Source organism: Chlorocebus sabaeus, chromosome 11 (genome assembly GCF_047675955.1).
Source record: "Chlorocebus sabaeus isolate Y175 chromosome 11, mChlSab1.0.hap1, whole genome shotgun sequence".
Taxonomy (NCBI): domain Eukaryota; kingdom Metazoa; phylum Chordata; class Mammalia; order Primates; family Cercopithecidae; genus Chlorocebus; species Chlorocebus sabaeus.
This window is the reverse complement of record NC_132914.1, coordinates 32,551,381-32,576,376: the sequence shown is the minus strand read 5'-3', so window position 1 is coordinate 32,576,376 and position 24,996 is coordinate 32,551,381. Positions and strand designations below refer to the sequence as shown.

Genomic DNA, 24,996 nt, shown 5'->3' with positions numbered 1-24,996 from the left:
AAAAGAAATTAAAAACAAAAAAGCAAAAAAAGAAATTAAAATGCTACATTAGAAAATACTCACTTATGCAAAATAAACCCCACTAAGGAATAAAAAAGGAAAAGAAATGAGACATAAAAACAAAAACAGAGGTAAATGTAATTATATTAAAAAATCACATTTTTATATAAACAATTCTGAGAATATAAGAATAAAGCTTCCCACACTTCTGACACCAGATGTGTGGGTGTCTCAGCCCACATAACAAGCAATCAGTTCTGCAGTGTACACACCAGGTGGGTGTCCTCTAATTCATTTTAATTCCGAGACCATCTATATGAAGATCGTGTCAGATCTCATAAGTTTAGGGCTCAGTCCCGCAAGACTGCCCCCTTTTTATTTTTATTTTTATTTATTTTTTTTCTTGAGAACGAGCCTCACTCTGTCGCCCAGGCTAGAGTGCAGTGATGCGATCTCTGCTCACTGCAAGCTCTGCCTCCCAGGTTCACGCCATTCTCCTGCCTCAGCCTCCCGAGCAGCTGGGACCACAGGCGCCCACCACCATGCCTGGCTAATTTTTTGTATATTTAGTAGAGACAGGGTTTCACCGTGTTAGCCAGGATGGTCTCGATCTCCTGATCTCATGATCCACCCACCTCAGCCTCCCAAAGTGCTGGGATTACAGGCATGAGCCACTGTACCCAGCCAAGATTGTCCCCACTTCTGATGCCAACACCAAGCCCCAGGTTATTTTACCTGTGCTTCTGACCAACCAACTGTAAACTGGGGTTCCCATGATCCGTTCCTTTGGTTTGACTAATGTGTTAGAGCAGCTCACAGAACTCGGGGAACACCTTATCAGTTTATTTATAAAGTGCATTACCAAGGATATAGATCAAGAGATGTAGAAGGCAAGGTCACATGAGAAGGGGTACATAATTTCCATGCCTTCTCTGGGTGCACCCCCCCTCTAGGAACCTCCACTTGCTCAGCAATCTGAAAAGCCTTCCAAACTCTATCCTTTCCGGTCTTATGGAGGCTTCATTGCACAGGTTTGATTAATTAAACCATTGGCTATTGGTGATCAACTTAATCTCACCCCCTCCCCCTCAACCAGGTGTACCCTTTTCAACCCTAGAGTTCACAGGTGTAAGAAACAAATTCCTTTTCTTCATAAAGGCCCCTGTTTCAGTTACTCTGCTATAAGTAACAGAAAATGGACTAAGATAGACAATTGGTACCAGGAATTAGGAGTAGGGCTGAAAAGTCCCAACCCTTTAATTGGGCCTTGGTCTTTCAGGTGACCAGCCCTCCATTCTGGAACTAGGGGATGCCAGCCATAAGTCAACTTATTAGCATACAAAAAAACCCAAACAAACATTTATCACTTTGGAGATTGCTCAAATTTTAGGACTTGTATGCCTGAAAACAGGGATAAAGACCAGAGATATATTTCATAATATCACAATCCAAAAGACAGAGAATGTCAGTCTGGATTTTAAAAACTATCCAACTATACGCTATTGTCTCCAGGAGATACACTTCAGATCCAAAAACACAGACTGAAAGTAAAACAATGAGAAAATATCATACAAATAGCTCCAAGAAAGCTGGAATGCAGGCCAAGCGCGGTGGCTCACACCTATAACCCCAGAACTTTGGGAGGCCGAGGTGGGTGGATCACCTGAGTCAGGAATTCGAGATCAGCCTGACCAACCTGGTGAAACCCCGTCTCCACCATATACAAAAAATTAGCCGGGCATAGTGGTACATGCCTGTAATCCCTGCTACTTGGGAGGTTGAGGCAGGAGAATCACTTGAACCTGGGAGGCAGAGGCTGCAATGAGCTGAGATTGTGCCACTGCACTCTAGCCTGGGCAACAAGAGTGAAACTCCGTCTCAACAAAAGAAAGTTGGAAAGCCTATACTAGTGTCAGACAAAACAGACTAAAACAAAAAATGTTGATAAAAAGATGCATTCTATAATGATAAAAGGATCAAGCCACCAAGATAACAATTACAAACATACATGCACTGTTGTCTAAAACGAAGGTTGTTGAGGTAGAAATAATCTGATAAAAGTTTACTGGAGGCCAGATGTGAGGATCAATCTGAGAAGACATACCAACAGAGTTTGAAGTGTTCTGGAGTCCGCTACAAGTTGGAAGGCTTTTATAGGAAACTTTAGGAGAAGGGAGGGGGACTCCTAATACTCAAATTGTTGTTTTTCGTTGGAGTATACAATACTGAGGTTATAATCATTGGCTACTGATTGCAACATATAGGCTAAAATGTCTATGTGCAAGAAAACTTGCATCAATAAAACCTGATGATTTACAAATAAAAGCAGCACCCTTTTGAGCGTTAGGTTATGTATTGATCAGTATATCAATTTGAGGAATGCATAAGATTCTTTACTCAAGGACAGGATGTCACCACCTTGTATCACAAGACCTCCCCAAAGCAGGTTAATCTGGAAGCCTGTTTACTTAAAACTGTCAAATGTGATCTGTAGGTTATTAATACCTAAGAGAGCATCAAAATACAAAAAGCAAAAACCACAATTCACCAATAAGAGTGGAAGACTTCAATTCCCTACTTTCAATAATGAATAGAACAAATAGGCGGAAAAGCAACAAGGAAGTAGATGTCTTAAATTCCCACCCACATTCCCTTCCAGTGAGGGTGAAAGAAAAAGGCCCAAAACACCTCAACATGTAGGTGGGTGACTAACTGTCCATTAGTTGACTTCTAGGTATAATTCTGCTTCTCTTCTTCTGCAGATTACTGCGGATTGAATCCAATAGTACAAGTATTCTTGGAAGTTGTGAATTGCAAAAGTTAATTTGTGAATCAGGAAATAATTAGAAGTAAACAGCTGCAAGAAAGCATAAATATAATTATAGATGTGGATTTTCATATCAAAGATCTCACTAAGATTAACGATATCTGTGAAAATTTAAAAATACTCTATATCCACACAATGCAAACAACTGAAAAGCTGTTAACCCAGCAGCTTCCTTTATTTGTAAACTGGGCTTACTACAGAAAATTACAAAGCAAAAAGTAATCTAAAATAATACCTATAAGGAATAACCATATACTATCCATGTTAAACATACATGCACAAGCACACATACACATGAATAGAAAGAACTATAAGAAAATAGACCCAGGCTGGGCACAGTGGCTCACGCCTGTAATCCCAAAACTTTGGGAGGCCAAGGCGGGCAGATCACTTGAGCTCAAGTTCGAGACTGGCCTGGGCAACACTGTGGTAGTGCAAGCCTGTATTCTCAGCTACTTGGGGGGCTGAGGCATTGGTTGAACCCAGGAGGTTGAGGCTGTGGTGAGCGGGAATCATGCCACTGTACTCCAGACTGTGCGACAGAGCAAGAAATGTCTCAAAAACAAAAGAAAACCAACCAAACCAGAAAATGAACCTAATACTGTGCATATGGCATGGTGGCCAGGTCTGCTGTAGATCAGATAAAATAGCAAAAAATAGAATATGGAAGTATAAACTGAGTCACAGCAAGAATTTGGTTTTTTTTTTGGTTTGTTTGTTTGTTTTTGAGACAGGGTCTCACTATGTCACCCAGGCTAGAGTGTAGTGGCATGATCTCAGCTCACTGCAACTCCAACTCCTTGGCTCAAACAACTTTCTCACCACAGCTTCCCAAGTAGCTGGGACTACAGGTGAATGCCACCGTGCGGCTAATTTTTTTTTGTTTTGTAGAGATGAGGTTTCGCCATGTTGCCTAGGCTGGTCTTGAACTCCTGAACTCAAGCGATCCACCCACCTCAGCCTAAGAATTGTTTTATATATAGGGGTTACCACTGGCCAGGTGTGGTGGCTCACACCTATAATCTCAGCATGCTGAGAGGCTGAGGCAGAGTCCAGCAGTTCAAAACCAGCATGGGCAACACAGTAAGACCCAGTCTCTACAAAAAAATAAAAATAAAAATCAAAACATTAGCTAGGTGTGGCGGTGCATGCCTATAGTCCCAGCTACTTGGGAGGCTGAGGTGGAAGGATCACTTGAGCATGGGAAGTTGAGAGTGCAGTGGGCTATGGTAGTGTCACTGTACTCCAGCCTGGATGACACAGCAAGATCTGTCTCAAAAAAGGAAAAGTGGGTTGACAATTTATTAAAGGTAAGAGCAACATTATTAGAGTAAATCAAAGTACTATTAACAGCCAATACAACAGGCATAAAAAAGTCTTTCAGGCCAACCCAAAAGACACACGCCATCTAGATAATGTCTAGTAGGCTTCAGTGTTTTCTGAATAAACAAACATTATCTGAACACCACATTAAAGAGAAGTCCTAATGTAAACTTCTAAATGGGAAAAAGTCCTGACCCCTTCTGTTTCCTTTTCTATCTGTGCCAACCACAGACACAGCATGATTTCATCTGTAAGCATTTCAGTACCTAAAACACATAGGACTTAAGAAATATATAATATACATTGAAATACTATTCTCATACCTAAAATATGTAAATTTGCTCCAGTATTTTAAATTGAAAATTTCCCTTATGGCTTTGTAAGTTCCATCTCTTATGTTCCACAAAGCAAAGTTTATTTGAAGAGTATCCACTGACATGGTTAAATTGAGAAAAGTCTATTTTCCATTGAAAACTTGATTTGCAATATAAGCATTAGAAAAATTAGAGATACCTCTAGAAAGTTAACAAAACCACCACTACTAACAATTCAGTGTAAAAAGCCACTTTTCAGGAATTCCAAATGTAACACAATTTATTCAACCTGTACTAGCTCTGGCTTTCTGTATCCTTAAGTCACAGAAAAAATTAGCCTATCAGTCCTTAAATAGGCTTTCGAGAATCCATTTTTCTAAGCCCAGATGGTCCTGGACCACAATGCAATGGTATGACTTAATAATTTTGACTTTACAATGATGCAAAAGTGATACAGGCATTCAGCAGAAATTGTACTTTGAATTTCTATCTTTTCCCAGGCCTGTGATAGGCAGTATGATATTCTTCCACGCTGAGTGGTGGCAGCAAGCCACAGCACCCAGTCACGTGATCATGAGCATTAACAATCAATACAAAAAAAAATCCCTCCTGCAGAGGTACGCTGGTGTTTCGGTGGGACGGGGGGCAGGGGCTGCCCCTCCCACAGTGCGTTAAAACAAAACAAAACAAAAACGATCAATGGTGTACTGTGCTAGCTAAGTTTTTTTGGATGTTGTGTTTTCCCATCCCATCGTGTCTATAAAACCCCATTTTTGACTTTATTTTCTACTTAATATGGGTTATTGAGATGTAACTCCATCATATGCTGAGGTACATCTGTACTATTATAAACAACTAACTTTTGAACATCTGTATGTAAAGAACTATGTGGAATGCTTTATATACTTTATCTCATTTAAATGTTACAACAAATTAACAAAGACTTGCAATCGACCCTCTACAGCACAGTGGTTAGAAGGGGCAGAACAGTTCTCTACGCTTCTGTAAGTGCAGTCAGCAAAAGGCCAAATGGATTCATGTATTACTAAGTCCAACTGCAAAATCAAGATCAGTATCCTCAGCCCCACAGGATGACACCAAGTCAGATGAGACCACCAAACTGTGGCCATTTTATAGCCAGCAACTATACCTCCCAAGGTGGTAAAGTCCTATGCTCAATTGAAACCAAGGAGGCAGATGAGAAACAGCATTGTGACTGTTTCTCACGGGGCTGCTTTTCTCTCACTTTGTTCTTGGAGGACCTGCAGGGTGTCTGGCCAGAATATGGGTCAGCCTGTGATTAAGCCTAAGCTTTGCCTCCATGGTCTATGAGAAGAGCAAGTCATCAGGGCACCATGGTGAAGCTGTTCACCTACAACTCTGCCTTCCCATCTTTCATGTATCCAGCTATAAACTCTATTCAGAACCACAGGCCATCCGATCAGATACCCTAATCCACTGTACTTTGTCTTAAGCAACAATGGATTAAAAAGTGCCTGCAATGGTGATTCCCAGCAGGATGATCACACCTATTGTGGAGGATATACCGCAAGGTTCCCCATGCAGAGCCAACTAAATATATCCCAACTACAAAGCTTCACCAGTGAGAGTGACAGGGCTTTCTCCCTTAAAAAGGAAGAAATAAATTGCTCTACTTTTTCTGACTCATTAACACAGGTACAGCAAGAAGTGCTCGCAATCACATCTATCTTGACTGCCCAGCAGGAAGTTCAGACCAACGCAACAGACTATCATCATTCAGGCTAGAATACTGACACTAGTCTGTTGTGCCTTCAGAGCAGAGATGCCACAGACAAATTTTAGACCATGTTTTATATTGTATTATTCCCTAAAATGGGAATTAAAGACAATAGAGAATACATGAAGTGGAAGCCACTTACCCTACCAGAATTCTGCCAAGTAATTCATTTTGGAGCCCTCTGGATACCCACCTCAAGGAAACATCTACGAGATCAAGCTTGTCCACTCTGCAGCCCATGGGCAGCATGCAGCCCAAGATGGCTTTGAATGAGGCCCAACACAGATTATTATAAACATTCTTAACACATAGAGAATTTTTTTTTGCAATTTTTTTTTAAAGCTCATCATCTATTGTTAGTGTATTTTATGTGCGGCTCCAGACAATTCCTCTTCCGAAGTGGCCTAGGGAAGCCAAAAGATTGGACACACAGTGTACTAGAGGTCTGGTGATCTTAAATATCTGAAAAGCACTGACAAGTACCCCCAAGTACACATGACACATCAGTGTGTGGCAGGCGGGTACAAACCATATTAAGACAATACTGTGTTGAGGTAAAAACCGTATTCGAAGTATAAGTATCGCTTCCTTTTTTTATTTTTATTTTTTTTGAGACGAAGCATCGTTCTGTCACCAGGCTAGAGTGCAGTGGCGTGATCTTGGCTCACTGCAACCTCCAGCTCCTGGCTTTAAGCGATTCTCCTGCCTCAACCTTCCCAGTAGCTGGGATTAAAGGTAGCGCCACCACACCCAGCTAATTTTTGTATTTTTAGTAGAGATGGTGTTTCATCATGTTGGCTAGGAAGTATTGCTTCTTATAATAGGAGTAAGCCAATTTTCGGCCACTGGAGATAGACAAAAGGCCTTCAGTGTAACAGAAGAGTTCCTCTAAAGCATGCAGTTGAGGGTAGTTGTCCAGGTTCTTGGCATCTTAACGAAGAATTGAACAAACTACACAAGCAAGGCAGCCAAAGCAGATATTTATTTTAAAGTAGAGTACGCTCCACAGGGTGGGAACAGATGCAGCAAGTGGCTCAAGACAGTCAGTTACAGAATTTTCTGCGGTTTAAATACTCTCTAGAGGTTTCCCATTGATTCACTTTATGTAAGTGTAGTGGCCAGCCACTAGCCTGATTGGTTGTGGGAGGGGACCAATCAGAGGTACTTTCATTTTCTGACTGCCACTCAGCAACTTCCACGCAGAAAAAGGAGGGGTTGAAAAGGGAGTAGCCGGCAGGGAGCAGTGATTCACGCTTGTAATTCCAGCACTTTGAGAGGCAGAGACACGCTGATCACTTGAGGTCAGGAGTTCGAGACCAGCCTGGCCAACATGGTGAAACCTCGCCTCTACCATAAATACAAAAATTAGCTAGGCGTGGTGGCGAGTGCCTGTAATCCTAGCTACTTTGGAGGCTGAGGCAGAAGAATTGGAGGCGGGGGTTGCAGTGAGCAAAGATCACACCACTGCACTCCATCCTGGGCAACAGGGTGAGACTCCATCTTAAAAACAAACAAAAAAACAAAACGACAAAACTACAATAGATAAGACCATATAGTACTGACACAGGACAGGCATTGATCAATGGAATAGAACCTAGAACCCAGAGGTAAACCTTCACACTTATGGTCCCTAGTAAGGAATGAGAAGAATCCAGGATATCTTAAAAACTTACAACTTGACAATCCAAAGACAACACAAATTTAAGGCCAAAGGTTTTGAATAGATACTTCTCCAAGGAAATCAATATGCACATACAAAGATGCTTAACATCACTAATCATCAGGGAAATGCAAATCACAATCACAATGAGCGACCACTTCAGGCTCACTTTAATGGCTATAAAAGTTAACTATGGATGTAGACAAATGAGGACTCTAAAACACTGCTTTATAAAATGGTGCATGTCTATTCACAATAGCAAAGACCCGGAATCAACCTAAATGCCCATCAATGGTAAACTGGAGAAAGAAAACAGTACACATACACTAGGGAATACTATTCAGCCATAAAAAAAGAATGAGATCATGTCCTTTGTAGGTGCTTGGAGCTGGAGGACATTATCCTTAGCAAACTAACACAGGAAACCAAATATTGCATGCTTTCACACAAGTGGGAGCTAAATGATGAGAACACATGGACATGTAGAGGGGACTAACACACTGGGACCTACAAGCGGGTGAAGGGTGGGAGAAGAGGGAGGATTCAAAAAAAACAACCAATTGGGTACTAGGTTTAATACCTGGGTGATGAAATAATCTGTACAACAAACTCCCATGACACAATTTTACCTATATAATAAACCTACACACGTACCCCCAAACGTAAAACAGAAGTTAAATAAAAAATAAAAATAAAACGGTAAATCTACTTTGGGTAACAGTCTGGCAGTTCCTCAAAATGTTAAACAGTTACCATAACCAAGGAATTTCACTCCTAGGTATTTACCCAAAAGAACTGAAAACACACATCTACATAAACATATGAATGATCATAGCTGCACTATTCATAGTAACCAATAGTGAAAACATGTCAAAGGTCTGTTAACTGACGAAGAATAAGCAAAAGTGGCATATCCATACAATGGAATATTTGGCAATAAAAACGAATGAAGTAACATACATGTGTTAACATAAATGAGCCTTGAAAACATGCTGAGGGAAACCACATCACACTACATATTATGACTTTAGTTACGTGAAATGTTCAGAATACACAAACTCACAGAAATAGATTAATGGTTACCTGGGGAAAGGTGCATTGGAGAAAATGGGGAGTTACCACTATTGAATATGGAGGTATTTTGGGGGTCAATAAAATGTTCTTAAATTGATAGTGGTGATGGGTACACAAATCTGAATATACTAAAAACCACTGAAACTGTACACTGGGTGTAAATGGGTGAATCAATGGCTTAGAAATTTTCTCTAACTATAGTTACAAAAGATATGCTCTGAACAACTTGAAGCTGCTTGCATATATATATATCTGGAGATGTCAGGGTTGCCCAGTGGAGAAATGGTCTGCCTGAGAACCAAGGCAGAGGACAGCAGAGCTCAAAGATACAGTGTCCCAAATCTTTAAAACTTTCCTTCAGATTTAGATCCTGGATCTATCAAAACCCAAAGGTTCTGATCCATGAACTTTTTTTTTTTTTTTTTTTTTGAGACACAGTCTCGCTCTGTCGCCCAGGCTGGAGTGCAGTGGTGTGATCTCAGCTCACTGCAACCTCTCCCTCCTGGGTTCAAGTGATTCTCCTGTCTCAGCCTCCTGAGTAGCTGGGACTATAGGCACATGCCACCACACCCAGCTAATTTTGGGGTTTCACCTTGTTAGCCAGGGTGGTCTCAATTTCCTGACGTCATGATCCACCTGCCTTGGCCTCCCAAAGTGCTGGGATTACAGGCATGAGCCACTATGACTGGCCCATGAACTTTATTTTCTGAGACAGTCTCACTCTGTCACCCGAGCTAGGGTATAGTGGTGCGATCTTGGCTTACTGCAACCTCTGCCTCCCAGGTAGCTGGGATTACAGGCATGAGCCACCGCGACTGGCCCATGAACTTTATTTTCTGAGACAGTCTCACTCTGTCACCCAAGCTAGAGTACAGTGGTGCAATCTCGGCTCACTGCAACCTCTGCCTCCCGGGTAGCTGGGATTACAGGCATGTGCCATCACACCAAGCTAATTTTTTGTACTTTTAGTAGAGACGGGGTTTCACCATGTTGGCCAGGCTGGTCTCCAACTCCTGACCTCAGGTGATCTGCCCACCTTGGCATCCCAAAGTGCTGGGATTACAGGTGTGAGCCACCACGCCCGGCCCTGCTCCATGAACTTTAAAAGTATGTCATCTAATGAATTCTCCTCTGGGGCTTGGAAAATAATAATCTCCTTATGGTTTCTGTTTCTTGAAACTTAACTGGACAATACAACTTCTTTTAATACACTTTGTCATTTTAATCACAAGACTTTATTTACAAACGAAACCTTGTAATTTGATACATCAAAAGAATCTAAGTTACTGTCATCAAATCTTTGCGATCATGAAAACCAGGAGCATGAAATGTATAGTTCCAGTCTCACTTGAGATATTTACCTCAACAGCCTCCAACTTTGCTCTTCACGTACAAGTACACTTAAGGTATTAGGAATAGTATAAGTATTGCATAGTTGCCACCCAACAAAGCATTTAGAATTCCTCAAGGTCCAAGATTCTTTCTTCACAACCTCCTTCCAAAGTGAATGTTAACTTGCGTATCTATAGCCAGGGTTAGTCGACTATTCTCCTGGACTTATCTCAAAATGAATACACTCCCTGTCTGTTTTACATAATAGAGTGTGCCTCTAATGGGGAAGGGGGGGAGGCCTGATTAGATTCTTGAAATTCACCTTCATAAATACCTTTTTTTTTTTTTTTTTTTTAAAAAGACAGAGTCTTGCTCTGTTGCCCAGGCCCACAGTGCGATGGGGTGACCTCAGGTCACTGCAACCTCTGCCTCCCGGGTTCAGCCACTCGAGTAGCTAGGATTACAGGCGTGTGCCACCACGCCTGACTCACTTTTGTATTATTAGTAGAGACAGGGTTTCGCCATGTTGGCCAACTTGAGTCCAGGGCTGGTCTCGAACTCCTGGCCTCAAGTGATCTGCCCGCCCCAGCCTCTTAAAGTGCTGGCATTGTAGACATGAGCCACCATACCTGGCGTACAAATAAGTTTTAAGCAACATTAAATCAATTCCCTAAGCATTTGAGCTCCAACTATCTCCAAGACACTGATAATCTAGGAGGGAAGAGAGATTCCTATACAATCACAGAGATAATGTAGAAGAACAAAGCTTTGGGGCAAGTTTGTCCTGCCTAGGAATTCAGTGGAGGCATTTTTTATTTCAAACAACACTGCAGGTAAATCCAGATGTGGACCAGTAGTGACCGATACTTTCTAACAAAACAGGACCTACAAAAAAGAGAATCTAAGAGGATCTACAGTGATGGGTTTAATCAACAAAAAGCTCATGAAGTTAGAGCTTAAATGAACCAGCTGAATTTCTGCTAAGACAGCATTACACGTCCCAGGCCACAAAATCTATTTCCTCTAACATGACAATAGCTAACATTTATCGGGCACTCACCATGTTTCAAGAGCTGTTTAACTGTGATATGCATGAAACTCCTGTAACTCTACCATAACAGTCCTATGACATTAGCACTTTTCCCCATTTTATAGATGAGAAAACAGGCAGAGGTTTATTTTTCCAGGGATGTACAGATACTGCTGAGTGCTACAGCTAAGATCTGAACCAAAGCAGTGTGGTTACAGGGACCATGATCTTTATCATTAGGTGAGACTTCCTAAGACATTTTGTGGTTACAGATGAAAGCCCTGGACATGCCCACTTTGGCTGTACAGGATGCATCCTTCCAGAGTGGTGCTCTGTGCCACATTCCCCTATGTGCCACCAACAGTAATAAAATATAATAAAAACAATCACATAAGAAACACAGCACAGACAGAAACAGACCTCTGCCCAGGTAACTTCCACTACAATTACCTTGCCACAGACCTCTTTCCTATTTTGCTAAGATTAACAACTGATTTTTCAGTACTATGCTGACAACATTTCTTCTTCTCAAGCTTTGTTGTCAAATCCATTGGGTCCCACAGTTTAATTTTTAACCAATGTTGATTCACTGAGCTAGTAATTTTAATTCGGTAACAGGTAAATTACTCCATAGTTACGTGTGAATAACTGCCTGGTTAAATCAGGGTGGGTTTCTTAGAGGTGATAATACTTACCGTTAAGCACAACTTTAGTCTTTAATTATTGTGTATGTTCCCATTTCACTCCAAACACATCAGTCCCCCTTCACACAGTATTTACTTCTTTGGTCCTAGGGACAACAAGAAACGTTTTATAATAAAAGAGGACATGCTAATGTGTTTACTAGATATGACACTGCTGTGCAAAACTGTTTTCTTTTAAGGCTGCTCAGAAAGCATGCTAACTTTACTCAATTCTTATTAAGTGTCCTAAGTAACAGAAATAGAAACTAGGTCTGGCCTGAAAATACCATTCACTTAAGTCACAATCTATGCGCGCTCCTCTAGGTCGGCTATTGTAGTATCATGGCAAAACAGTAACACTTTATCTCTGCACTTATCTTTATTGGATTAATGTTAAATAGAAAAAAATCCGACTGCAGAGGGGAAAAAAACCTAAAACCTTAACATACATGCACATTAACAATGAATGAAACATGATTAAAGGTAACACATCTAGCAGAAAAATACAATCTCCAAACAAGCTCTGCGGCCCGCCTACTGAGATGCACCGGCCCCCCACAAAACGAAAACGCGCCTCAAGCTCATACACATTCTTGTTTTAAGACAGTTATGCACTCGATGTACTACACATTGTTTCCACGGAAATTATTCCCCGAAAGTTTGTTGCTAAACTCAGGACCCTAAGGACGTTTGCTTAGGGAATCCGTGTCCCTCGAGAACACCTAAGATGGGTCTGCGTTTGTGCATTTAAAAATGCCTCAAGGAACTATTGCCGAGGAACAGAAAGCATCGCCGGCGCAGAAGCGTTCGCGGACCAGTTGGAGACAGATGCCAGTACAGCAATTCCGTTCCAGGAGGCTTCGACTTAAGAGGGCAGGGGAGGAGGAGAACGCTCGGGAAATAGGAAAACAAAAAAATTTTTTTTCCCACTCCAGTGACAGCAAAGCCTTAAAAACATAAGCAGCTCTCATACCCACCCGCCTCACCAGCCGCGCCTCGCAGTTCAACAAAACGCGTCCTCGCCCTCGCCACTCGCGACCTCTACCGCGCAGCGCCAGGCAATGAGGGAAAACAGCCAGCGAGGCCCGCCCTCCGGTGCAAGGCTCGGCGTCCGCGGAGGCCCAGGGCCGTCCCCAGTACGGCGGGCAGAAGAGAGCGCGGCGGCCGAGCCCAGCTTCGGGCGGCGGACTGCGGGACGCGCGAGCCGGCGGGGCCCGAGGCCCGGGTTCCGGGGCCGCCCGCGACTGCGTTCTCGCCGCAGAACAAAAGCGCTCCGCGCCGCGCGCCGGCCCCGGCCGTGAGCGCCTCTGGCTCCCGGCCCCCGCCCTGCCCGCACCCCGGAAGGCGAAGGAGGGACCTCGGGGTGCTCGCCTCCCACTTACCGACAAGGGAAAAGGACCACCCCAGCAAGCAGGGGTAAAGCCGGCGGCCTCCCGGGCCCCAGAGTTTAAGTCAAGTGGGGTCCGCCTCCAGGGGCGGGTCGAGGAGCCAGGCCCAGGATCCAGGAACAGCTAGGCTCCGCCTCACGCCCGAGGCGGTGTCTACGAGGGCCGCGCCGCCGCGGTCCTAGTGCCACCCGAGAAGCCGCGGAACGGGCCAGCGGATCGCACCAGGGCTTGCAGAGCGCTTTCATCTGCCCGACGCGGAAATCTCCCGCAGCGATCTTCTACCTTTAACGGGCATCCGCAGCACCCAGAGGGCATGTTAAAGAGAGATTGAGAACCGCCAGCAAAACTACTGATTCAGTAGGTTTGGGGTGGGGGCTGAAAATGTGCATTTCTAACAAGTTCCTGAGACCGACTGTTGTTGCTGGCCTCAGGACCAATTTTTTTCTATAAAGCGCATGGGAGTCAGAGTGCACCCAAGAGATTGTTAACCCTTAAAAAAAAGAAAAAAATCAACAGCTTAGAGGCAAATAAGTGTGAAAGACAGTGGATAATCTATTTGGAGCTTCTGAAAGTCCCTGAGGAAAGTTGACTTTGGAGACCAGATCACGAAGCACGACCTCTTAATTGCCAACCTTTTGTTATAGATTAACTCCCTTATTTTCTTGTTCCTAGCTCAGACCAGATGGCATCTGAGATAAAATACGCCTTGAATAAGATAAATGACCCCTTGACTATTACATCCTTAATGTGGAATGTTAAATAGACCCTTCCCAAAAAGAAACACTGCCTAGAACCAATTAAATTGCTATACGTTAACCTTCTATGGAAAATGTTGACATCCTGTTAAGCTTCCCAGACCCTGCCTGTATAAACGACCCTCAGACTTCTCGCTTTCGAAGCACTGACCCCCATCTTTTGGAGTCTGTGGCCTACCAGGTCGCCATCCTCAAAATTTGCACTCAAACCAATATTTAATCATATTGCTCGAATCTCATTATTAAGGTTTACATAAGCGTTTACTTAGTAATGAAGGTTGCAACCAGGATAGCAAATCAGAGATTGTGCCACTGGAGAGGAGCAAGGGAGCTTATGTTTATAGGAATTTATTTGTTACATAAATTGTCAGATTATTTCATTGGTGGAGTAAACGAAGAAGTCTTTAATCATTAGTAGAAGGGTGCACTTGCGTCTGTCAGAAACAAAACAAAAAAAACTATATACAGAATATTCTTTTGTGTGTGTGTGTGTGTGTGACAGAGTCTCGCTCTGTCGCTCAGGCTGGAGTGCAGTGGCACGATCGCGGCTCACTGCAAGCTCCGCCTCCCGGGTTGACGCCATTCTCCTGCCTCAGCCTCCAGAGTAGCTGGGACTACAGTCGCCCACCAGCACGGCCAGCTAATTTTTTGTATTTTAGTAGAGACGGGGTTTCACCGTGTTAGCCAGGATGGTCTCGATCTCCTGACCTCGTGATCCGCCCGCCTCAGCCTTCCAAAGTGCTGGGATTACAGGCGTGAGCCACCGTGCCTGGCCAGAATATTCTTAAAGATTGGGGGTGGCCAGGCCCCGTGGCTCAGGCCTGTAATCCCAGCACTTTGTATCCCGTGCCTCCGTGTGAAGAGACCACCAAACAGGCTTTGTGTGAGCAACAAGGCTGTTTATTTCACCTGGATGCAGGCGGGCGGAGTTAGAAAACAGAGTCAGCAAAGGGTGGTGGTATTATCTTTAGTTCTTATAAGTTTTGAGATAGGCGGTGAAGTTGGGAGCAATGCTTTGCGGGCAGCGGGTGGATCTCACAAAGTACATTCTCAAGGATGGGGAGAATTACAAAGAACCTTCTTAAGGGTGGGGGAGATTACAAAGAACCTTCTTAAGGGTGGGGCAGATTACAAAGTACTTTGATCAGTTAGGGTGGGGCAGAAACAAATCACCATGGTGGAATGTCATCAGTAAAGGCTATTTTCACTTCTTTTGTGGATCTTCAGTTGCTTCAGGCCATCTGGATGTATACTGCAGGTCACAGGGGATATGATGGCTTAGCTAGGTCTCAGAGGCCTGACAATTTGGGAGGCTGAGGCGGGTGAATCACTTGAAACCAGGAGTTTGAGACCAACCTGGCCAACATAGTGAAACCCTGTCTCTACTAAAAATATAAAAATTAGCCAGGTGTAGTGGTGGGCGCCTGTAATTCTCAGCTACTCCGGAGGCTGAGACGGGAGAATTGCTTAAACCTATGAAGCAGAGGTTGCAGTGGCCATTGCACTCCAGTGTGGGCCACAGAGTCTGTCTCATGAAACAAAACAAACAAACAAAAAAAGATTGGGGATTGGGCGTGATGGCTTATGCCTGTAATCCCAGCACTTTGGGGTGGATCACTTGAGTCCAGGAGTTCGAGACCAGCCTGGCCAACATGGTGAACCTCATCTCTACAAAAAATATACAAAAAACAAACAAAATTAGCCAGGAGTGGTGGCATGAGCCTGTAGTCTCAGCTACTTGGGAGGCTGAGATGGGGGGATCACTTGAGCTTGGGAGGCAGAGGTTGCAATGAGTCAAGATTGAGCCATTGAACTCTAGCCTGGATGACAAAGTAAGAGCCTGTTGCAGAAAAACAATAATAATAATATTGAGACCAGCTTTCTTGGGTTGTGTGTTGTTGAGAAAACGGTTGTGTTGGATATGAATTCTAAATTTCTGTTCAAAGAATCAATATGTCAGTATGTTCAGTTCTTTGCCTTCTACTTTTAAACTTAACTTCCTCGTAAAGCAACCTTTTTCGATCACCTGCTCCACCCTGATTCATTTCAGTCACCTGCTCCACCTTGACTCATTCTGATTACATGCCCCACCCTGACTCATTCCGATTTCCTGCGCTGCCTTAACCATTTTTCTTGCCAAACTACTCACCCCATCACTCTCTTTAAATTAGCCCATCAGAATTAGTTTAGCTCGTGCAGTCTAGCCCTAGCCAACAGGGGAACGATAGAGCAGCAGGGGCCACCTGCGTCAGGAATAAGAACCCTTTCCCCTCCCTTGCCCAGGTGTGCGCTCACCATTGCTCCATCTGTGAAGGCGCACCCTTCTATAGAAGTACATTGCCGCTGGGCACAGTGGCTCACGCCTGTAATCCCAGCACTTTGGGAGGCCGAGGCGGGCGGATCACGAGGTCAGGAGATCGAGACCATCCTGGCTAACACATTGAAACCCCGTATCTACTAAAAAAATACAAAAAATTAGCTGGGCGTGGTGGCGGGTGCCTGTGGTCCCAGCTACTCAGGAGGCGGAGGTAGGAGAATGGAGTGAACTCGGGAGGCGGAGCTTGTAGTGAGCCGGGATTGCGCCACTGCACTCCAACCTGGATGACGGAGCAAGACTCCGTCTCAAAAAAGAAAAAAAAAATGTACATTGCCTTGCTGAGAATTAAGAATATTTTATATTCGAGTGCTATTTCTTTTGCAGCGCCGAAGCTTTATTTATAACAGTTGTTTGTGAAGGAAATATTTTTCACAGTTCCTTTGTGGCCCTCAAAGTTTAGCAGCAGCTCAGCCTGGAGTCAGTAGCCCGAGATGGAGTCACTGATACCAAGCCTGGAAAATTGCTAAGCTGCATAAGGAGACTTTTTTTTTTTTTCTCACGCCATTGCAGTAAGGACAACATTCATTAATGCAGAGGAATCTTTTCAAAGAAAAGGAAATAGACTTAGGGATTTTATAGGAGGAAGTAAACAAGGAAATCTTGTCTGAATGATTAAGGGATGAGAAAGGGCAGAGGTGGTTTAGTTAGTGCTTGTGATATAAGAGGGCAGACTATTCCTTTGCCCTTGAGGTTTGTTGATTTGAGTTTTTAATTTTTGTAGTCTTCAATATCTGCGGTATGCACCACCATCACCACCTCCTCTATATGGATCTCCATAATCTTTTCCACCATAATCTCCCCTCCCACCATCATCTCCTCTGCCTTGGAAACCTCCTCTACCACTTCCACCCCACCTCCTCCTCACTACCTTTCTCCCTCTCCCCCACCATTTCCCCATCCTCCTCCACCCCAGCCACCTCTTCCACTTTCACCCCCACAGCCTCTTCTACTACCACCTCCACCTCCACCACCACCACCACCCCAACCACCCGCCACTACCTTGTATCTTTTGCCAAGGGGGCATTTCAGAGGGTGGTGGTTCAATTCCACCTTCTTGCTGTGTCGCCCAGACTGGAGTGCAGTGGCAAAATCTCAACTTATTGCAACATCCACCTCCCAGGTTAAGCAGTTCTCTGCCTCAGCCTCCCAAGTAGCTGGGATTAACAGGCACCTGCCACCAGGCCCAGCTAATTTTTTTGTATTTTTAGTAGAGATGGGATTTCACCATCTTGGCCAGGCTTGTCTTGAACTGCTGACCTTGTGATCCGCCTGACTTGGCCCGTCTTGGCCTCCCAAAGTGCTGGGGTTACAGGTGTGAGCCACTGCAACCGGCCAAGGCTTGTTAACTCTTAAACTTATAAAATATGTTTTAGAACATGTTTTAATGACATCTTTATTATATCTATAGTAAAAATTATGTTGGTTTGCAAAAAAAACACCTAAGTTGTAAATGAGGTCATTAGTTCTTTTTCTTTTCTTGATTGCTCACTGTAATCTGTTTCCCCTTCTTCTTTTTTTTTTGAGATGGAGCCTCACTCTGTCATCCAGGCTGGAATGCAGTGGCATGATCTTGGCTCACTCCAACCTCCGCCTCCCACCTTCAAGCGATTGTCCTGCCTCAGCCTCCCAAGTAACAGGGATTACAAGACTGCCCCACTACACCTGGCTAATTTTTGTATTTTTAGTAGAGATGGGATTTCACCCTGTTGTTCAGGCAGGTCTAGAATTCCTGACCTCAAGTGATCTGCTTGCCTCAGCCTCCCAAAGTTCTGGGATTACAGGTGTGAGCCACTGTGCCAGGCCTCCCCTTCTTTGTTTGTTTCCCCTTCTTGTTAGTAAAAGTTAGTTTGGGTACAAAGTCACTTTGTATGTAGTCTCGTGGAATGTAAGTAGAGATTACATTCCCCTAAGTCTCTCTTGCAGCTAGATGTTTTCAAGTTTCAGTTCTCACAGTGACATATAAGCAGAAATGTTATATGCAACTTCTGTCTAAAGGAATGGCTTACTGTGAAACTCTTCTTACATTTACTTGGATTGGAATGTGGAAATGGTAGTAACTTAATTTCAACCTTGCAAAAAAAAAAAAAAAAAAAGATAACTCCTGAGGGCAGGAACTCATCTCTGTTTTTTTGACCATAAGCCTCTTTGGTAGTTTGGTAGAGCCCATGGACACCTTCTTAGAATAATCTTTTTTTTTTTTTTTTTTTTTGAGAAGGAGTCTTGCTCTGTTGCCCAGGCTGGAGTGCAGTAGCGCAATCTCAGCTCACTACAACCTCTGCCTCCCAGGTTCAAGCAATTCTCGTGCCTCAGCCTCCCCGAGTAGCTAGGATTACAGGCATGGGCCACCATACCCGGCTCATTAGAGGCAGGGTTTCACCATGTTGGCCAGGCTGGTCAGAAACTCCTGACCTCAAGTGATCTGCCTGTCTCGGTCTCCTAAAGTGCTAGGATTATAGGCGTCAGCCACCAGCCCGACCAGAATAATCTTTTGAATGCATAAAATAAAATATGTGAGATTACAAAGGAAATTAATTCAAAATGAAAGTTATCAAATATTTTTTAAAAATCAAATGTGTAAGCTGTGGTAAGGCTCTGTTTCCCCACCCAAATCTCATCTTGAATTATAATCCCTATAATCCCCATGTGTCAAGAGAGAGACCAGATGGAGGGAATTGGATTATGGGAGTGGTTCCCCCATGCTGTTCTCGTGATATTGAGTGAGTTATCTTGAGATTTGATGGTTTTATAAGGGACTCTTCCCCCTTGCTCAGGACATCTTCCTGCCACCTTGTGAAGAAGGTGCCTTGCTTCCCCTTCTTCTGCTGTGATTGTAAGTTTCCTGAGGTCTCCCCAGCCATGTGGAACTGTGAGTCAATTAAATCTCTTTTCTTTATAAATTACCCAGTCTCGGGCAGTTCTTTATAGCAGTGTGAAAACAGACTAATACAGTATTTATACATTTCTTTAAAGGGGAGAAGGCATGTGGGAAGGAGCGGGTAGGGTGGTGAGGCAAATGGTTATACTTTTGTGGGACTGTTAATTAATTAGAGCTCGGTAAATCTACATTTTATACAAGATAAGGTGAATATTCAGAGAAAAAGGGAGTAGAGGAAGAATCAATTATGCAAACGTCTCAGGGTAGGTGGAGGAATGATTTGTTCTGCACCTGGGAAGATAAGCTTGTAATTGACATTATCAGTGTGACTCTAGCAAACTTTAGTTTTAGGAGCTAGACTTAGATGGTACACCTAAAGTTACAATGGACATGTTCTTATTTTATGGGAGGATGTCCATCTTGAAAGGTTTTGAGGCCAGCAAAGAGTTTACTTGGGAAAAATTTATGAGGGCCATCATCTGGAGATGTATGAGGCCCTCTGCCTTTCTGTGAGGGTCTGGGTAATGTGTGATGCTTTGACACCAGGTCACAAAGTAATAGCTATCTATTTGGGAAAAGGATAGCAGTGCTGCATGACCCAGTCTCTAGGCATAACTTTCCCTTTGCATAACAAGTTTGGGGGTCCTAAGATGTTTTTATTTCTCCTTTACAAGTCACAGGGACTGCTCAGCTGAATGAGCCCTGCTTCCAACCATCTCTTAACTTTGAATCGTCACCTCAGCCTTGTGTTTTTGTTTTGTTTTGTTTTGTTTTGTTTTTTAATTGAGGTGAGGTCTCACTCTGTTGCCAGGCTGGAGTGCAGTGGTAAAATTACGGCTCACTGCAGCCTCAATCTCCCAGGCCCAAGAGATCCTCCCACCTCACCCTCCAGGGTAGCTGGGACCACAGGTGTGTGCTAGCACGCCTGGCTAATTTTTGTATTTTTTTGTAGAGATGTGGTTTTACCATGTTACCCAGATTGGTCTTGAACTCCTGGGCTGAAGTGATCCACTCACCTCAGCCTCTAAAAGTGCTATGATTACAGGTGTGAGCTACTGTGCCTCGCCCACTTAAGCCTTTTTTTTTTTTTTTTTTTTTTTTGAGATGGAGTCTCACTCTGTTGCCCAGGCTGGAGTGCACTGGCACAGTCTCAGCTCACTGCAGCCTCCACCTCCCAGGTTCAAGCTGTTCTCCTGCCTCAGTCTCCTGAGTAGCTGGGACTACAGGTCTAGGCAACCACGCCTGGCTAATTTTTGCATTTTTAGTAGAGACAGGGTCTCACTATATTGGTCAGGCTGGTCTCGAACTCCTGGCCTCAGGTGATCTGCCCTCCCAAAGTGCTGGGATTACAGGTGTGGGCCACCATGCCCAGCCCCACTTAAGCCTTTGTTATCTTTGTTGTCCTTGATATAAACCTCTGGATGTGATTTGTTTTTACTACTCAAGTTTCTCACAGATGACCTGGGCTCATAGTTCCAAGAGATTTTTGGAGCCTGTGTATTTATTTCTTCTTTGTTCTTTTTATTTCAATATGAGCTCAATATTGTGGGGCAAATAGAATTAAACAGTGGATGCTGTGGCAGAATCTTACTAAGGACATTCTAGAACTTTAGTGGCTGTTCTGGTGAACTTTGGATGTGAATAAGCTAATGCATTTTTGGCACCTTACAATCACTGGTTAAAAGTGTCCAGATATTCAATAGTTAGTGTTTTTAAATGACCAGGAAGAGCCCTCCCAATGGAAAATTCTAAAATAGCTTCTATTAAGGACTTATTAGAAAAGGCCAATAAAAATGTAGAGAACCTAAAAGCCAACCTTGAAATCTCTTCTCTGTCTCTTGCCTAACCCGGGATTAACTTACATCCTAGACCCCTGGCCCTCAACTTCCTCCTGCCTTTCTATTGGGGGAACCTGCCTCCAATATTTCAATGTAGGTTCTGTTGTGCCCAGACCGTTTGTTCCCCAAAGAAGACCACCAGAGTCCAGAGTCAAAGCCAAGCGGCAAGGATCTTTACTACAAGTTCGAACCTGGTCCCTCCATTCCACAGCATACAAGAGGGCCCCGAACAATGCGAGTGTTTGCTTTTTATAGCCCGAAAGTTACAGGGGAACAAAGGAATTCTTTTGGTTCCCGTGCTTTCAGTAAAACTTTGAATGGCTGCCTCCTTATCGGAGACTTTCCAGGTGGTGTTTGTACTGGGCTCAGGAAGTTTGAGAGATATATGGCGATATGTGGTGGGATGGGAGGATGGGATGTGTTTGTACTGGGCTTGTTTGTTTTGAGCCCGGGGCTGAGGAATGTGCCTGATTTCTTTTCATCCCTCCTTTTCATAGGTACTTCTAGAGCCAATCTTGGGTCTTATAAGTCTGATTCTGTTTCAGCGTTTACAGGTTGGTATTGGGCTCTGAGGACCATGAGCTGTACGGTGTCAAATCTCTCCTTAACAAATTGTAAAATTCTGTTAACGACACAAGGTCCTACGGTAAGCAGAAATAGTAGACTTAGCAGGGGTCCAAGGAAGGGGGCTAACAGAGAAAACATAGAGGAATTCCACCATTGGTCTGCAGCTGAAGCAAACTGCCATGTTTTTACTTCTGCGCTTAACTTGCGTTAACTGTTGGACCCGGTCCTCTACAAGCCCTGATTTATTTATGTAGAAACAACTGTCTTCTTTCAGAAACATACATGTACCACCTTTTTCTGCAGTGAGTAGGTCTAGGGCCCTCCGGTTCTGCAAGGTTACCTGAGCTAGGGACGTGAGCTGCCGCTGAAGGGAGGCAAGGGACTCAGCTGACTCCTCCATAGCAATGGCAAATTGTTGGTACAGCTTGTTACTTTCTGTGAGGGTGTGACCTAGGGCTCCCCCCGCCAGTCCGGCCGCAATGAGGGATGTGGTGAGGGAGATTCCCGCAATGAGGGGAAGAAATATGGCTCGTGCAGGTCTTGGTCTAGGGACTGGGTGAATAGCAGTACTAGTCCAGTTACCGGTGTACCCTAGGAACTCGCCAGCAGTTAGTAGAGTCAACCGGGGAACTAATGTGACAGGAAGACACAGTAGGTTGGTAACAGAGGGACTAGGTAGGTTCTTAGATAATGTTCCATTACACCAGAAGAATATGCCTGGCGGAGCCCTTAGGGTGATATTAGGGGGCATTGCAGTGATGCTGCAGAGGCTGGAATTGGTTCCTGAGAAACAGTAGGGAAACTTTTCCTGACTGGGGTTTAGGTATAGGGGCACGTTTAGGATAGGAGCATATGAGAGGTTTCGGAGGTGGTTAGCTTGGGCAGAGGTAGAGGATCCCCATGGCAGAGGGACAGTGGTTAGTGGTGGATGCCCTAGAGTGGCACACAGCAAGCAGCCAGACAGGCTGTGAAGTCCTGTAAGGTTAGCAAGTTCTAGTCCTTCTTGTAATAATTTTAACCAGGAGAAAGGACGTAAGTCTTGTGTTAGTCTGTTTTCCTGTCATTGGATATTCCCGTGGACCAGGGGCAGTACTTGCACTAGGCCTCGCCACAGATAGAGGTGACTGCTAGGCCATGTGGAGGAGGGGGAGTAGTATACAGCCCCATGTTGAGGCGTGGTCCAGCGGGAGTTCCAGGGGTCTCTAACTATCCATGTATATGAAAAGTCTCCATCCCGTCTATGATGGAAGGGCCACTTAGGGTCTAACTGTTTTTTCTCTCCCCAATAACGGGATCTATGGATGTTACAATAGTTATAAGGACAGCCGGCATTTTGGTGTCACCAATAGTGTTTACAATTGTATTTAGTCTGATTAAACTCAAAGCATATTATTGGTGTCATAGGTTTGGCTATTTGAAAACCAGTAAAATTTAGTAGAATTGGGCTGTTGCACCGTGAGGAGGGGCAATCAACACTGGCCAATAATTTCCCGGGCTTATGAGGTTGCCCAGGGTGGGTTCGGTTTTCATAAAGCCAGAACCTCCAGACAAAGGGATTAAGAGCTGGTTTTGTGATTTCCCCAGCGGCCACTAGGGCGACTAACATTAGGGTTAGACTACCTAACTGCATGTTTGCAGTAAGCTACGCTGCCGGCGCAGGGTGAGTTTTAAGGGGTTGTTCTTAGCTCTGTCCACAGTCCACGTGTCCGGTGCTTCAGCCGCCGCTGTGATTGGTCCCAGAAGGTCGGAGGTTGGGTCTACTGGCTTGACATGGGTGTAGTGGATCCACGATGCGATGCCTTTTACCTTCAGGGCGGTGGGTGTGGTTAGGAGTACCTGGAGTGGTCCTTTCCACCTGGGTTTTAGGGTCTTTTGTCGGTGTCGCTTGACCAGGACTCAGTCTCCCGGCTGGTATGGATCGGGTGTCGGCGGGGGACCAGTCTCATATAGTTCCTTCAGCTTGGGCCAGATTTCTTGATGAATTTTCTGCAAGGCTTGTAGGGAAAATAAGAGTTCAGAGACATTTTCTGTTTCAGACTTGAGCAGATCATCTTTTAGGCTGGGAACTAGGGGTGGGGGTCTGCCATACATGATTTCATAAGGGGTAAGGCCCAGTCTGTAAGGGGTATTACGGGCCCGGAACAGAGCGTGGGGAGAAGGACCACCCAATTAGTGCCAGTCTCCATAGTTAATTTAGTTAAGGTCTCCTTTAAGGTCCGATTTATCCTCTCTACCTGTCCTGAACTCTGGGGCCTGTAAGCGCAATGTAGTTTCCAATTTGCCCCAAAGATGGAAGTCAAATCCTGACTTACCTTAGCGATGAAGGCCGGCCTATTATCTGACCTTATCTAGACGGGGAAGCCATACCTGGGGAGGATATCTTCCAGGATTTTCTTTGCTACAACCTGAGCAGTTTCCTTTTTGGTGGGGAATGCTTCAGTCCACCCTGAAAAAGTATCTCAGTCTCTGAAGTTACTGCTGCTCCAGTGTACCTCTGGCCTTGGTGTACGAAGCTGCTGCTATCAGTGAACCAGACTAGGTCAGCGTCCGGAAGTGGGCGGTCCTGCAGGTCCTCTCGAACTCCATGCACCTGAGCTAGTATCTCGGTGCAATCATGGAGCGGGGCGTCCAGGTCCGGGTTGGGCAGCAGCGAGGCAGGGTTTAAGGTTTTTGGGGGCAGGAAAGTTATCCTGAGGGGATTTAGTAGTAGTCCTTGGTAGTGGGTGAGCTGGGCGTTACTTATCCATCGATTAGGTGGCTGTTTGAGTATACCTTCGATGGCATGTGGGGTAACGACCCGTAATTCTTGACCCATGACAAGTTTATCAGCATCTTATACCATCAGGGCCGTGGCTGCAATCATTCGGAGACAAGGGGGCCACCTGGCAGCCACTGGGGTTTAATTTCTTTGACAGGTAGGCAACCGGCCTCCGCCAGGGGCCTAAGTTCTGAGTTATTACCGCCTTGGCGACACCCTTGCTCTCGTCCACGTATAAGTGGAAGGGCTTGGTGACATCAGGTAGTCCTAGTGCAGGCGCAGAGAGTAGGGCGGGTTTGATCTGTTGGAAAGCCGACTCGGCTTCTTCTGTCCAATTAAATGGCTGCTGCCCCCGTGTTGCCTGATACAAGGGTTTAGCCAGCTCTGCGAACCCAGGTATCCATAGTCTACAAAATCCCGCCAACCTCAGGAATTC

The 24,996-nt window shown here is 44.5% G+C and overlaps 1 protein-coding gene and 1 long non-coding RNA gene across 7 annotated transcripts in view; one reads left to right on the top strand and one right to left on the bottom strand.

The window, feature by feature from the left end:
• Window positions 1-13,489, bottom strand: part of RESF1 (retroelement silencing factor 1) — a 34,160-nt gene extending 20,671 nt beyond the window's left edge. For 4 of the 6 annotated variants that reach the window (XR_005237829.2, XR_005237830.2, XM_007968111.3 and 1 more), the window contains exons 1-2: window positions 13,385-13,489; window positions 12,015-12,109 (exon numbers count right to left, since the gene is read on the bottom strand). The gene's annotated coding sequence lies outside the window, so the exon portion shown is untranslated. Of the gene's footprint in view, window positions 1-12,014; window positions 12,110-12,979; window positions 13,097-13,384 lie in introns of those variants that run through there. The other 2 variants (XM_007968112.3, XM_007968113.3) reach the window with 2 other exon arrangements.
• A 150-nt stretch (window positions 13,490-13,639) lies between these two features.
• LOC140712753 (uncharacterized) overlaps window positions 13,640-24,996 on the top strand; it is an 88,739-nt gene continuing 77,382 nt past the window's right edge. The window contains exon 1 of the long non-coding RNA XR_012094479.1: window positions 13,640-13,747. This is a non-coding gene — a long non-coding RNA (uncharacterized lncRNA). The remainder of the gene's footprint in view (window positions 13,748-24,996) is intronic.